Below are 15,188 nucleotides of genomic sequence, written 5' to 3' on the forward strand. Positions count from 1 at the left end.
GAAGCAGCTGTCATGGAGGACTAGGGAGGCCAAGGAAGAGGCTGAGAGGTCTGGAAGCTCAGAGGACAGGTCTGCAGAGCTGGCCCAGGCCTCGGAGGACAGTGCTGTCCAGCCGGGGCTCGTGCCCTGGCACCCAAGGGTGCGAGGAGGCTGCCTCAGGGTGAGCACACAGGCACAGCCAACTCCCCGGGCCCCGCAGGAGCACGGTGACCACAATGTGCACTCAGCCTTCAGAAGAGAAGTGTAGTTTCTCAGCATCACAAAGCCATAGAAGGGTGAGTTTGGAGCTAAGAGATAATAGTGAACAACCATCATAGCAACTTAGAAGTCATTACTGAAAAGATATTTTCATTTATAACATCAACGCCCAAATATATTTTTTAATCCCAAAGAATGGATAAACTGCAGTATATTCATACAATGGAATATTATTCAGTGGTAAAAAGAAATGAACTATCAAGCCACAAAGACAGGGAGGAATCTTAAATGCATAGGGAAAGAAGTCAATCTGGAAAATTATTGTGAACAGAATAGAACCCAAACTCTGTATAATATTAATAATTTAAAGAGATTTATTTTGAGCCAAGTATGTGCTACCATGGCCCGGAGAGCCATGCCCAAGAAGCCTTGAACAAGTGGTCTCCCCATGGTTGGCTTAGAGTTTGGTTTCATACATTTCAGGGAGACAGGAATTACACATGAAGTCATAAATCAACACATGGAAGGCATACATTGGTTTGGCCCAAAAAGGCAGGACATCTCAAAGCAGGAGTTTATAGGTTATAGGTGGGTTTAGAGATTCTTTGATTTGTAATTGGTTAAAGAAATGAAGCTTTGTCTAAAGGCTTGGAATGTTTTTAAGTTAAGATAAGGTACTCTGTTCATCAAAGACAAGTCACTGACATATACCGGACACATACCAAGATTCAACTGATCTGTTAGATAAATTATTGACCTGCAGGTGTGGTTTAACCTTTGTCTTACATGGCCGTAGGCTTCTTAATGATTTTGTATCATACCGTTACAAAAAATAACTCCAAAACAAGTATGACGAGGCATGTCTGACCTCCCTTCTCATGGCCAGCTATTCAGCTTGAGGGTCTCCGTGGCCAAGGGGGGGGGCATTCAGTCAGCTGGGTGGCTTAAGATTTTATTTTAGTTCACACTGCATACTGTATGACTCGAACTACATGACATTCTGGAAAAGACAAAACTATGGGTATAGCAAAAAGATCAGTGGTTGCCAGGGGCTCAAGGAGAAGAGAGGGATGAATAAGTAGTCCCCAGGATTTTCTGGGCAGTGAAACTATTCTGTATGATGCTGTAGTGGTGAAAACACGTCATTATATACATGTGTCAAAGCTCACAGAATGTACGACCCAAAGAGTGTACCCTAACGTAAACTGTAAACTTTATGTTAGGGTTAACAACAATGTATTAGTACTGACTCATCAATTGTGACAACCGTACCACACCCATGGCAGGGGGAGTGAGGAGGTATATGAGGACACCCCATGCTTTCTGCATACCTAAAGCTGCTCAAAAATGTAAAGCTTATTAATTTTTTTAAAGCTCAAGGAAGAAACTTGGGAGGTATGCAGGACCTGTATGGTTTTAAAACCCTCCTGAGAGAAAATAATGAAGACTCAAGGAAATAGAGGATTATTCCTTGTGTTTGAATAGGATGACTCAATATGCTTAATATGGTGAGAGTATCTTTTTCCTGAGACCAATCTATAAATTCAATGCAATCTAATACAAGCTTTAACTTTTTTTGGTGGGAGCGATCTATTTTTGAATTCAACCATAAGAATTAACACAAGATAATAATAGGTAGGGAATTTCCAGAAATGAAGAGAAACATAGGGCCATGTGGCCTGCAGGGTACAAAAAGTGATTCAGTATAGGAGACATCTCTTGTTCTCACCGCCCAGCGCCCACTTGTACTTACCCTTCTATTCTGGCTACACCCCCATTTTTCCATTATGGTACCTCATTCTCCCCTCTCAGCCCAAAGACTCTGGGTGAAGCTGACTCCACTCTAGCATTGATGCAGCCCTGCCCAGGGATGTCCTTTGACCCCATCCAAGCTGGAGAGAGGCAGCTAGAGTTGAACCTGACAAGGGACAGGCCTGGCATGTTTGGCCTAGGTTGGAAGCAAAGTGGAGAGATGGAAAAAGAAAAGGTCCTGGAGACTTTTAGCACCACCTGGTCTTTTAATTTACTTGAGTCAATATGTTCCCCTGCTGCTTAAACCAGTTTAAGATGAATTTTCTGCACCTGACAACAGAAAGGTGCCCTAACTGATACATCAAGCTACAGTAATTAAAATAGCATGGTACTGTCACAGCAATAGACAAATGCATGCGTAGATTCTTGGAACAAAAGGATACAAAAATAGATTCAACAAAAGGATACAAAAATAGATTCACTAATATATGGAAATTTATTAAATAATAAAAGTGACATTTTAAATTAATTGGGGAAAGATAGATTGCTCAAGAAATGGTGTTGAAACAGCTGGCTAACCATTTGGAAAACAAAGTTTGGCTTTAAACCTCATTTCTGGCACTAAAATAATTCCACATGGATCAAAGATATAATCTTAAAAAGCACCTATAAAACCCAGAAGAAAAGGAATGAATATTATTATAATCTTGGGGTGGTGAAGGCCTTTCTAAGCACAAAGGAAACAACAACAAATTTATGTAATAAATACAGAATTTAGAGTTAGCAAGAAAAACCACTCAAAAATCAAAAGGTAATCTTAAACTGGAATAAAAATCATTATATCTGTATAAAGGAGCTCTGATAAATCAATGAGAAAAAAACTGAAAAGGAAAATGGGGAAAAGATGCGACTACAAATAGCCAATGACAAACAGAAATTTAAGAAATTCAAATGAAAAAACAACATTTTTCAACTACCAGATTAGCAAAGGTTTAACTTTGTATTAAACTGACACTGAAACACACTGGTGAGAGTGTACATCAGTGCAGCCATTTAGTAGACAGTTGACAATACGGATTACAATTTAACATACGCATACCTTTTCACTCAATAGTTTCTAGAGCTTATCCAAAAGAGATACTTTCACATGTTAGCAAAAATATATGCACAAGATACTCACATTGTAGTGTGTCTTCTCTAGCAAAAAAGACACAACTCAAGTGTGCCTCTTCAGGGGAGTGGCAAGTGTCGTGTGCTAAATCCACTAGACAGTGATTAAAAGCTCTTGTTGGCATCACGAACAGTGCGTATTTTGCCAAAAACCACCAGTCAGTTTTCTGTCCTCGTCTTACCATCTCAGCAGCCAAGTCACATGTTGGAGCACTTCGTCCTGGAAACCTCCTTCCTGGGGCCTGGGGACACTGCATGCTTTCATCCAGCCTCTTCGTTTGTTCTCTTTGCCTCCCGGACCCAAGTCTCTGTCCTGGACTTTCTCCTGTTCTCTGCATGGCTATTTCATAAGTGGTTTTAAACTTCCATTCCGGTGCTGCTCTCTCTCTCAAATCTGTATGTCCCGGAGGACCAGGTATGCATGTTCCACTGCCTCCGTGATCTCTTCCCTTGAGAGTCCCATGGGCATCCCCAACTGACTGTGGCTAAAGAAGAAGTGTTAATCCTCCAGCCCTGTGTTTCCCCAAGCTCAGTAGATGGTGTCATTGGACCCTCAGTCCTAGAGCCCAGGTGTCATTCTTGCTTCCCTCTTCTCCCCACATCTTACAATTCGTCAATGAGATACTGGGCAGGTGCTACTAGTTGTGTATTATAATCCTTTCTACCATTTTTCTTACTTAAAAAAACTCTAATTTTGTTTGGGGTTAGCAAAATGTACCCAGATAAAGACATTTATATTTTCCAGCCTCCCTTACAGCTACATTTTGGCCAGTGAACTATAAGCTAAGACTTCCAGGAAATTCAGTTTAACATTTTTTTTAACAATGGCTGGAACACATATGTGATGCAGGTGGTATGTGGCCACCTTGTGACCGTGAGGCAACATGTATGAAGTAGTTGACTTTTATGTTCAAATCCTTCAACTACCTGGTATTTATATATATATATATATATGTATATGTATATAGTGGGGTGAGATGTCTTTTTTTTAAAGCCACAACTTGAAGTGTATTTGATCAGCTATCATTCATCCAAGGGACCAATACTAGTCATTTTCACATTACCACATTCCAAGTCTAGCTTCTGACCCCCCCTAAATTGAAAATTAGTTGCAAACAGACTTATAGATGTTCCTAAAGCCAGCAAGCTGTGGGCTCCTCTCCTGTTCCCAAACCTGCCTGGATGCTGGTCTAGCAAAGAGTGACTTCTTCTTTTTTAAAGACAAGGTCTGTCACCCATGCTGGAGTGCAGTGGCACAATCATAGCTCTATACCTCCAACTCCTGGGCTTAGGTGATCCTCCTGCCTCAGCCTCGTTGAGTATCTGGGACTGTAGGCACATGCCACCACACCCAGCTAACATTTTTATTTTTTGTAGAGATGGAGGTCTTGATATGTTGACCAGGCTGGTCATGAATTCCTGGCCTGAAGCAATCCTCCCAGGTAGGCCTCCCCAAGTGCTGGGATTATAGCTATGAGCCACCATGCCTGGCCAAGAGTGACTTTTAAAAGGAAAAAAGAAAATTCATAATTCTAAGAGTTGCCCCAACCCTCCAACAGTTGATATCCACCCCTGATCCCCACGGTAGAAAACAGGGAGCCAATAACAGATACATGCAGGAGAAACCTCAGCTGCAACTGGCTATAAACCTCATAAATATGCAGATCCAGGCACTGGCTGCTGCCTTTTGGGATGGTGAGCATTAGCACCGCCAAGAGGGTAGTCTCAGTCTATCCATTACAACGGAACAAAAGAAGGAACTTTTCAAATAGGCATTTTATTGACTTAACACATGCCAGTCACTACCTTTTGGGCTTTGTATTCCTGCTGTTATTTCCTTTCTTTACCCCACTTTTTATCTCCAAAGGTACAGTTTATCTAAATGGACTAAACAAATAAGTCTGTGAAAAGCCAAATCCGCAGCAGGATATGGGGGACATGGCAGGGGGTGGGGGTGGAAAATGTACTAGCCAGGGAGTCGATAAAGTAATCTCTCTTTTAAGGTGTGCTTTTGAATCTGGGAAACAGTCTGAGTTTGTCAGGCAGGAGGAATAGCATTTGGGGCCCCAGCTCTCTGCAGGATGCTTTGGTGCAGACACAAGTCTCAACAGGACAGCGTAGGAGGTGTTAGTGATACACCGAGAGGCTGCAGGGAGAGCCCAGGTTATAAATCACTCTCCAGTACTGCAACTTGTCAGGCCCCTAAACCACCTGGCTAATTCTTGGAAACCTCTCTCCCTCTACTAGGGCTCTGGCTTCCATTTGGCTTTGGACTTTCCAGAAGGGTCTACCCAGGGATCAGGTAAGCCAGTGCAAGTTAAAACCCCAGAAGGCACTGATGTGACTTATTCAACACATGTCAGCACCACCCTGTGTTTAAGACAGAAAGAAAATAACTCTGTTTACTCCCAGCTAAATGACATGTAGGCACGGTGTTCTCTCTGAAAGAGTTTTGTGTCAGGGAAGAGGAAGCCCCTTAATGCCTGTGGATCTTCAGCCAAGTTGTATCATCTCCCGGTTGTCTTTGTATAGTCATCCGACAGTGCTGTTCTTACCTTTATAAACAGTTCATTCCTTCAACAGCTATTTACCTCGTCGTCTAGCTTTTATCAGGCGCCATGCAACACACTGGTTCTATTTCTTTTCAAATAAAAAATGAATGCAGTCTAGAGTAAGCAGACAAAAAGCATGTAAGCAAATGAATTTGTAATCATAAATAACAATCAATGCCATGAAGAAAATGGGCCTGGAGTCATGAGGGAGAATGACAGGGTAGGTCTCAAGTAGGCGGGGAGGTCAGCAGAGACATCCCGAGGAGGAGACATTGAAGCCAAGACCCGAGGGCCAGGACAGAGCCAGCCAGGAGAAAAGCAAGAGAAAGGGCGCCAGGCAAGCACGCAGGCTGTGCAAAGGCCTTGCAGAGGGAAAGAGCTGGGGCGCAATATATTTCATGGTCACCCTGATTGTAAGCAAGAGGGAAATTAAGAAATGAGGAGGGGGCAGCGGGGGAGCCAACAGGAAGGCTGCTAAGTTTATTCTAAGCCCGCTGAGGAGCAACTGGATGGGGCTTCTGTAACGCTCCCAAGGTCCCGTCTACACTTGATGAAAGCAGTTGGGAAGCTCAAGACCAGGGATTTCCACCCACTCATAAATCAAACTATTCTTATTGAGCACACCAGACATGACACTGTGCACTGGGGATTTAAAAATGAAAAAGAAGATACGCAGATGGCCAGGAAGCGTGTGAAAAGATGCTCTGCGCCATTGCTCACTAGGGAGGTGCAAACCGAGGCCGCAGTGAAATACCACTGCATACTTACTGGGATGGCTATAATTAGAAACCAAAAAGGGCAATCACATGTTTTGGCAAGGATGGAGAGAGACTGGAGGCCTCTCACATTGTTGGTGGGAATGTAAAATGTGCAGCTGCTGAGGAAACAGTTTGGCAGTTCCTCAAAAACCTAAACATGTATTGGTCTCTTAGGTCTGCCGTGACACAGTGCCAGAAACTGAGTGGCTTAGACAAAGAAAGTTATTGTCTCCGTTCTGGAGGCTGGAAGTCAAAGGTCGATGTGTCGGCAGCGCTGGTTCCTTCTGTCTGTTTCAGGCTCTCTCCTAGCTCTTGGGAGTCTCAGGTGTCCTCGGCTTGTATGTGGCCACCTTCTCCCTACGTATTCTCAGCATCTTCCCTCTAGGTGTGTCTGTGTCCAAATTTCCCTTTTTAAAAATAAGACGACTCAGCCAGGCATGGTGGCTCACACCTGTAACCCTAGCATTCTGGGAGGCTGAAGAGGGAGGATCGCTTGAGCTCAGGAGTTCGAGACCAGCTTGGGCAACAGCAAGACCCCGTCTCCACTAAAAAATAGAAAACTTAGCCAGGCGTCGTGGTGTGCACCTGTATTCCCTGCCTTCTAAGAGTTGCCCCAACCCTCCAACAGTACAGGCAGTTTGGGACACTAAGGTAAAAGGATTGCTTAAGCCCAGGAGTTTGAGATTGCTGTGAGCTATGATGACACCACTGTACCCTACAAGGGCAACAGAGGGAGACTCAGAAAAGAAAAAAGAAAAGAAAAGAGACCACTAGTCAGACTGTATCAGAGTGCACCCTAATGACCTCACTTTAACTTGATCACATCTGTAAAGACCCTATTCCCAAATAACATTACATTCAGAGGTACTGGGGATTAGGACTTCAGCATATGTTTTGGGGGTACATAATTCAACTCTTGATACAATTTGACCCAGCAATTCCACTCCTGGGTATATACCCCAAAGAACTGAAAACAGAAGCTCAAACAGATGCTTATATACCAATGTTCACAGCATCATGCTTCACAGTAACCAAAAAAAGTAGAAACAACCCAGCGTCCATCAAAAAATGAGTGGATAAATATGGTATATTCATTTAATGGAATATTACTTGGCCGTGAAAAGGAATTAAGTTCTGATACCTGCTACAACTTGAAAACACTATGCTAAGTGCGATAAGCCAGAGGGAAAAGGACAAATATTGTACGATGCCATTTACATGAAATATCTAGAATAGGCAGAATCATAGAGACAGAGAATAGAAAAGAGGTTACTGGTGGCTGGGGTGGGGGAGAGGGAGTTACCACTGAATGGGTACAGAGTTTCTGTTTGGGGCGATGATAGCGGTGATGATTACACAACATTGTGGATGTAATTGATGCCACCAATTGTACACTTAAATATGGTTAAAGTGGCAATTTTTATGTTATATATATGTTATTACAATTTAAAAGAAAAAGAAAAACTCCAGTCCCCGCTTTCCATGAATTCACAGACTGGTGGTAGCGGTGGAGGGTGAAGGACAAAGGGAGCTAAAGAGGGACGCTGCATCCCCTCTGGAAATGCCCATGGTGGCAGCTTGGTGACAGCACCCACCCTAACAGGGAAGGAAGAGGAAGACTCCCAGGCACCCGGGAGACCCTGTTGCCGGTGACAGGCCAGGTTTGGGCAAGGGCTCTGTGAGGACACCCTTCAGTGGTGCCAATGGCCAGCTCTAAGAGAGACCAAGATGATTCTTAGATTTCCTATCAGTGGTTTCTAGAGTTAAGAGCAAAACCAAACTGAGGCACAATGGGCACTTGCTGTATAGAAGGCTTGGTATTGGCTCATTTCATCCCCAAGGAAACTGAGGAGAGAAGGGCTATCGTTACCCTCATCTTTCCTGTTGGAAGCTAAGCCTTAGAGGCCAAGGCCACAGCTGCTTGGTGGCGGGGTGGGGACGCCAGCTCAAGACTCTGGGCCCAGGATGGCCTGCTCAGCCCCCACTCTCTCCTGCCCATTTCTGCCAACAGCCGCCAGGGTGGTTCTCTGGCTAAGCCAGGCAGGGGGTGGCCAGATCAGTCTCCCTCCTGTCATCCAGCTGTGCCGAGGCCCTCCACAGACTCTGCAGAGGTCACCCGGACCTCCCCTGGATTGTTCCATAGCACTACAGTCTGAAGAGGACAAAAAGGAGACCCCGTGAAGAAGAGCCAGTTTCAACCCGTCCAGCATGGGAGAGCTGAGCCCGAGAACAGCCTGCCAAGTCCATGCCCACAGAACCAACTCCCTCCCTCCCAAAGGCTGGTACTGGGGACATTTCCACCCAGGCTTCATTTCTAATTCTCATTTTGTTACACACAATATAACCACCCCATGTTACATTGGAAAATAAAATTCAAAAATCGCACAACTCCACACTTCTGCATAGATAAGCACAAGAAACCAACCAGGTGACAGCAAAGGCTCCATGGTGTCTGTGGCTCCTGAGGTCAGAGGCGGTTTCTGGTCCCATCGGGCTGAGCTCAGGCTGCCACCCAGCAAGGGCTTGTGTTTTGCACAGGCCTCTTGATAGCCAGATTGCGCTTTTCCCATCTGCTCATCAGCCAGGAAACAGGGGCCCCCAATTAATCCGAAGCTCTAGTCTTAGAAGAAAAAATAGCCAGTGACTCACGGGCCAGAACCGAGACCAGACATACTCTCTTTTGTCACTGGGGCCAGGATGCTCTGTGAAGCTGTCGTTTCCTCTACTGAAGAGGTTTCTTCCCTATAGGGAAGTGCAGTGGTTTGGCAACTTACAAGTTTGGAGGTCCCCCTTCTTTCTCGGGGGTGTTTATTCTGAAAAAGCAAACCCCAAACCAGAACTGGTATAATCTTAAATACCGGGAAGAGTGTGCAGGTTGATTTGTGTGGTTCAGAACACATTACCAGGGCTGGGTTTAGATTTCACATGAGGAAGAACTGCCAGCCTCTACAAAAAAAAAAAAAGTTAGCCGGGCATGGCAGCCACACCTGTCGTCCCAGCTACTCTGGAGGTTGAGTCAGGAGGATCACTTGAGCCCGAGAGTTCAAGGCTGCAGTGAGCTATGATTGTGCCATTGCACTCCAGCCTGGGCAACAGTGAGACCAGTGAGGAGTCTCTTGTGCTTCTTGTGCTTATCTGTGCAGGACTGCAGAATTGTGCACTTGAGTTTTATTTTCCTGTGTAACATGGGATTGTTATATTGTGCATAATAAAATAAGAGGAGTTCCCCTTGCACTGTGAGTCCATTCAGACTCCTCTGTCCTCATCACATACCACCTGCCTGTGGGTCACAGAGTTCCAGACACACAGGTGTCTATCTGTTCCTCAAATGGGCCAGGACTTCCCACCTCAAGCCCTTTCTGGCTATTTCTTCTGTCTGAAATGCCCGCTCCTCCTTGAATTTCAGGTCTTGGCTTTTAAGACCAGGCCTGCCCTCCCCAACCCTACCCTGTCATCACCTTCCAGTGCTGCCCTTTGGGGCCATCTGTTGTATGAGGCAGGACCACACTGAAACCCAGACATTCTTTTCTCTGTCATGAGACCTCTACCTCACAATCTCTCATCTTCCCTCCTGCATCAGGGCCCTCTCTCCAGCGATCTCCAACATCCCCTGTGGGTTGGAGCTGGGCTCAGGAAAGCTAAGCCAGGTTGCCCACCATCCTGCCTGGACTCCCAGCCAGCAGGTCTTTCTTCACTAGCGGGAGGAAACCCATGCTTGAGGAGGGATGGACCGAGAGTTTGGTCTGGCCTCACTTGAGCTCCTGGAGCTTCTCCTTCACCCAGGTAGCATAGCAGGGGAGAGCACAGACTTTGGAACCGGTTGGCTCCTGGCCAGCTACTACCTATAATTTTAAGATCTCGAGAAAGTTTCTTAAGTTCCTTGTGCCTCAGTTTCCTCATACCTGCGAGACCTATTGTGAGTTCCAGGGAACAAGTGCAGGTGACATGTGGTTAATCTCAGCAGCCCCTGTGGGTGCCCACGCACAGGGCCTCCTCTCCTCCAGCCAGCACTATCAGTGGCAAAGGAAACCTTGGAGGTGCCATGCCCAGCCAGCTGGGGACAGTTCAGAGGACGCATCACATTTCAGCAATTAAGGTAGTTTCCTCCTGGTTTGGGTTTAGCCACCACATGTTGTGAAACTGCTTTCCATTTTCCAGCCAGCCTTCCTCACAGGTCCCTCTCATGGTAGTGTCGTGGGTTGAATCCTATGCATCCAAATTTCATGTCCACCCAAAAACTGAGAACGTGACCTAATCTGGAAATAGGACTTTTACAAATGTAATTAGTTAAGGGTCTCAAGATGAGATCATCCTGGATCAGGATGGACCCTAAAACCAACAGCAAGTGTCCTTGTAAGAGAAGATAAGAGAAGGAAAAGACAGAGAGCAGGAGAGCAGGCCATGTGAAGATGGAGGCAGAGGTTGGAGTGATGTGGCCACAAGCCAAGGAAGACCAGAAAACAACCAGAAGCTGGAAAAGGAAGGATTTTCCCCCATGGCTTTCAGAGGGCACATGGCCCTGCCAACCCCTTGACTTAGGACTTCTAGCCTCCAGTGCAGAGAGAATAAGTTCCTGCTGATTTAAGTGCTAGGAAACTAATGCACGTGGGTTCCAATATTTTGTTTCACACCAGCTTGGACAGAATCTTACTTTCTTTTTAAAAATCAGTTTCTAAGTACTGGCTGTTGTAAATCCCTTTTTGCAATTGTGTGACAGCCTCCTTCAGCATTCTGTAACAGCTGTAGATGCTGTGCCAGCCCTGCCAGCCTGGAAGAAATACAGGATGTCATCATTGGGCATTTCTGCAGCTGTCTCTGGCTCACAGCTCCCGCCCTGTCCAAGGTCAGCTCCTCCTCCGAAGGCTGCTCTGGCCTGACCTTCCCTGGTAGGGAGCAGTGGCTCCAATGACACGGCATCCACTTGTTCCTATAACCTCCAGGTAAGAGCAAGGGGCGCTGCAGTGGATAGTAGCTTTTTCTCCAAGAGTCAGCCTTCTGGGTGGCTGAATACAGGTGTCTGTCACGAAACCACTGAGCTCAAAGTGTTTCACTGCCCTTCGCAGATGTCTCTTCCAGACTTCACAACTCCCAGACAGGCAGTTCTCCACTCTGACCACCTGCAGTCTCCTGGAGAGCTCTGTAAAATGCATGTACCCGGCTCACCCACACAGGCTGAGCCTGAGGGTCTAGAGTTGGTTCCACATACCTGGTGGGCAGGAGGAGATGGGGAGAAGAGGGCATTGCTGGGGAGAGAGGGCCCCAGGCGGGAGGGCCTGACGTCCAGCATGCACTTCCCTCTACACCCACACTTCTCACACCTGCCAAGGGTCCTGTCCAGGCACAGAAAGACCAGAGCCATCACAAAGACTTGGGATTACAGTTGAAATTCCTCTCGCAGAGAATGTTCTATGACAGGAGGCATCAAGTGGTTTTGGGTGTCAAAATCACATCATTGCTAATCATGTTACCAAATCTTTAAAAGGGGCAACAGCTGTTGCTTCACACTCAAAGTAATGAAAATATTCTCCTCTCCATGCTGACTTTGTTAGTACCAAGTAACATAGGAATATGCCACCTGCCACAAAGTTGATTAGCAGCAGGACCTAGAAGATAACAGCTGATGATACATGTCTCTGCCTTCAATCTGGAATCAAGGCTGGACCAGAGATGTAGGATTTAAAGATTGCACTCCCAAGGCAACGCACAAGGGTGGCTTCCCTACTCCATCAGAATTACTGCAACACTCAACCTCAGCTGCTCTGGGCCATCTGACCCACAGCCCCAGAGACTGCCCACAGGAAGGCATCGGGTCAACTCCTGGAGGTGAGTGTGAGAATAGGGCCGAGATGCTGATGGGGCAACTCCAGCCACACTGGGGAAGGTGCTGGAGGACCCCAAAACACCCAGCCTGGCCAGGCACAGTGGCTCTGCCTGTAATATCAGCACTTTGGAAGGCCAAGGTGGGAGGATGGCTTGAGGACAGGAGTTCAAGGCTGCAGTGAGCTGACTGCCACTGCACACTAGCCTAAGTGAACAAGACCCTGTCTCAAAAATAAAACCCCCCAAAATAAAAAAAAAAACAGCCTGCACACAGAATGTACTGGGAACCTGAGATGACAAGGATGTCCTGCTTATAGAAAAACCTAGAACAGCTGACCTGATCACATTCTTCTTTGCCTTCCCTGCATTCTGTTTCGTCCTTCTCAGGGAGGCCCTCCTGACTTTACGTTGCACCCCACTCTGCAACCCAGCTCTTCTCAGGCCCCTCACCTTTCTGTTTTCCACAGTCACCTTCTAATAGGTATTTACTTATGTTATTGTTGGTCTCCCCCAACCAGACGTAAGTTCCATGAAGACTGTGATTTTCGTCTGGTTTGTCCGTGCTGTTTCCTCTGGTACCTGGAAGGTGTTTGATAAACATTACTTAAATGGACGAGTGAATACACAAACAGAGGGATGACCACTCACACATAACTTTCATAATCCTTTCCCACCCGTTTGTTGAGCAATGCTCTGCTCTAGGTCTGGCCACCAGTGACTGCAGCCAGTGTCCAAGACCACTCTGGCCAAGCCTGCCCCCAAGACTGGACAGGGACACAGCTCGCTCAGAGGAGATGGGGCTGAAGTACGGGCCTTCAGGCCTAGGAGGTGCAGCTGCTGGGCAGACTCAGTGGGACAGTGACCTCCAGTGGCCAGAGAATTCATGCATGCACACAAGTGTCTGGCACTTCCATATACAAGGGAGAAGTGTGATCTGGTTTGTCTTCCAGCCATTTTCATTCAATTTCTCACTCTGCCTGGATGGCCACCCTACCTTTCCCTTACCCTGCCCCTACCAAAGGAGGCAAACCCCATTGTCTTTAGGGCTGTAAGGAGACTTCTTCAGGTACAGAAACATTAAGTGTGCCAAGGTCTGTCTGTCTCTCCCACCCCCTGCCCCAGGTGAAGAGGGAGCAGACTGAAATACAGCCAAATAACAAAAAGGGGAGCTGCGGGAGGCCTGGGAGAGCCCAGGCTGGGGAAGGGGGGATGGGCCAGCACATCTTTCATCACCTGACATGTTAGGACTAAGGGCACCGTCAAAGTGCAGACATGAGAGCTTTCAGCAAGACATGTGAAGTGGCTGCAAGGGACAAAGGCGCATGACCAGGGCTGCATGAGACTTTTGCTCCCGCCCAGTGGGCATATCCCTCTGATCATACCTGCTAGAGGCCCTCACCATGCGGGCTCCTCCTGAGGACAGCTGGCCTGGCTACCTGCTCTAGCCGGAGGAGGCGCTGCACATCCTCGCCCGCCATAAACGCAGCAGCATGCAAGGGAGGCTTTGCCTCTGCTGGCTGTCCTCCTCCAACGCCCTAGCTGTGGTCACACGGCCAGATTCCAGTTCTCCCAAGCAGTCTCCCTGAGCCTCATTCTCTTCTAGGCACCTAGCAGCAGAGACTAATGTTCAATAGCAGAGTTGCTGGAGACACCTGGAAACACTGCTCAAAACATAAACAGACCAGGCATGGTGGCTCATACCTGTAATCCCAGTACTTTGGGAGACCAAGGCTGGGGTCACTTTAGTTCTGGAATTTGAGACCAGTCTGGGCAAGACAGCATGACCTTATCTCTACAAAATATATATTTTTAGTCTTTTAATCTTTTTTATTTATCTTTTTTTTTTTGAGACAAGAATCTCACTCTGTTGCCCAGGCTAGAGAGTCGTGGCATCAGCCTAGCTCACAGCAACCTCAAACTCCTGAGCTTAAGCCATCCTCCTGCCTCAGCCTCCAGAGCAGCTGTGACTACAGGCATGCACCACCATGCCTGGCTAATTTTTCCTATTTTTAGCAAAGATGGGGTCTCACTCTTGTTCAGGCTGGTTTCAAACTCCTGAGCTCAAGCGATCCTCCCATGTTGGCTTCCCAGAGTGCTAGGATTATAGGCATGAGCCACCTTGCCTGGCCTCTACAAAATATTTTTTAACAATTTGCCAGGTGCTATGGCATGTACCTATAGTCCCAGCTATTTGGGAGGCTGAGGCACGAGGATTGCTTAAGCCCAAGACTTCAAGGTTGCAGTGAGCTATGCTCATGCCACTGTACTCCAGCCTGGGCAAAAGAACAAGACCCCATCTCTTAAAAATAAATAAACAAACACAAACCCATCCAAGTACACATCCAGGATGGTGGGGATGATTGTATAGACAGTGACCATCTCTAGAAGTGGGAAGGAACCTCCCTAACCCCAGACTAGGCTCCTTTTGCAAAAGGCTTCCCCAAAAAACTACCCAGATGGACATATGTAGTTTTTAGACCATAACACTGAGGTAACATAACCTTGTCTTTTATTGCTCATTTTGTAATTTCTATTCAAGGATGATGGCTGATGAATAGGCAGTTGGCCATTCTGACAAAGGCACACTTCAGGCTGCAGGTGCACCCCATCTCCTACCCCATCACTCCCTTCGTTGATGCACAAAAAGACAATTGTAAAACCTAACACTGTTCTCCCCATGCCTGGCTAGGAAGCAGGCCACACTGAGGACAGGGGACCCATGGTCACTCATCTGTCTGCACAGGGACCAGTGACTACAAACTATACCTCAAGCTAGCTGCATGATGTTCTAGAACTCTTTTTTCCCAAGAGCTAATGGCATCTCCTGCATGCTGTCCTTCCATCTGGCAGCACTGGTAAAGGAGGGGTTTTTACATCAATCAGTGCTGGGGCTGAGAATCAAGAAAAAGCCTTCAGTGGAAATGCATTTAACCATATC

The 15,188-nt window shown here is 46.7% G+C and overlaps 1 long non-coding RNA gene across 1 annotated transcript in view; it reads right to left on the minus strand.

Annotated features, from left to right (window-relative positions):
• Positions 1-3,997, minus strand: part of LOC109730184 (uncharacterized) — a 50,944-nt gene extending 46,947 nt beyond the window's left edge. The window contains exon 1 of the long non-coding RNA XR_012918184.1: positions 3,131-3,997. This is a non-coding gene — a long non-coding RNA (uncharacterized LOC109730184). The remainder of the gene's footprint in view (positions 1-3,130) is intronic.
• Between the last annotated feature and the right edge of the window lie 11,191 nt (positions 3,998-15,188).

The sequence above is a fragment of the Microcebus murinus genome, chromosome 1, assembly GCF_040939455.1.
Source record: "Microcebus murinus isolate Inina chromosome 1, M.murinus_Inina_mat1.0, whole genome shotgun sequence".
NCBI classification, from domain to species: Eukaryota; Metazoa; Chordata; class Mammalia; order Primates; family Cheirogaleidae; genus Microcebus; species Microcebus murinus.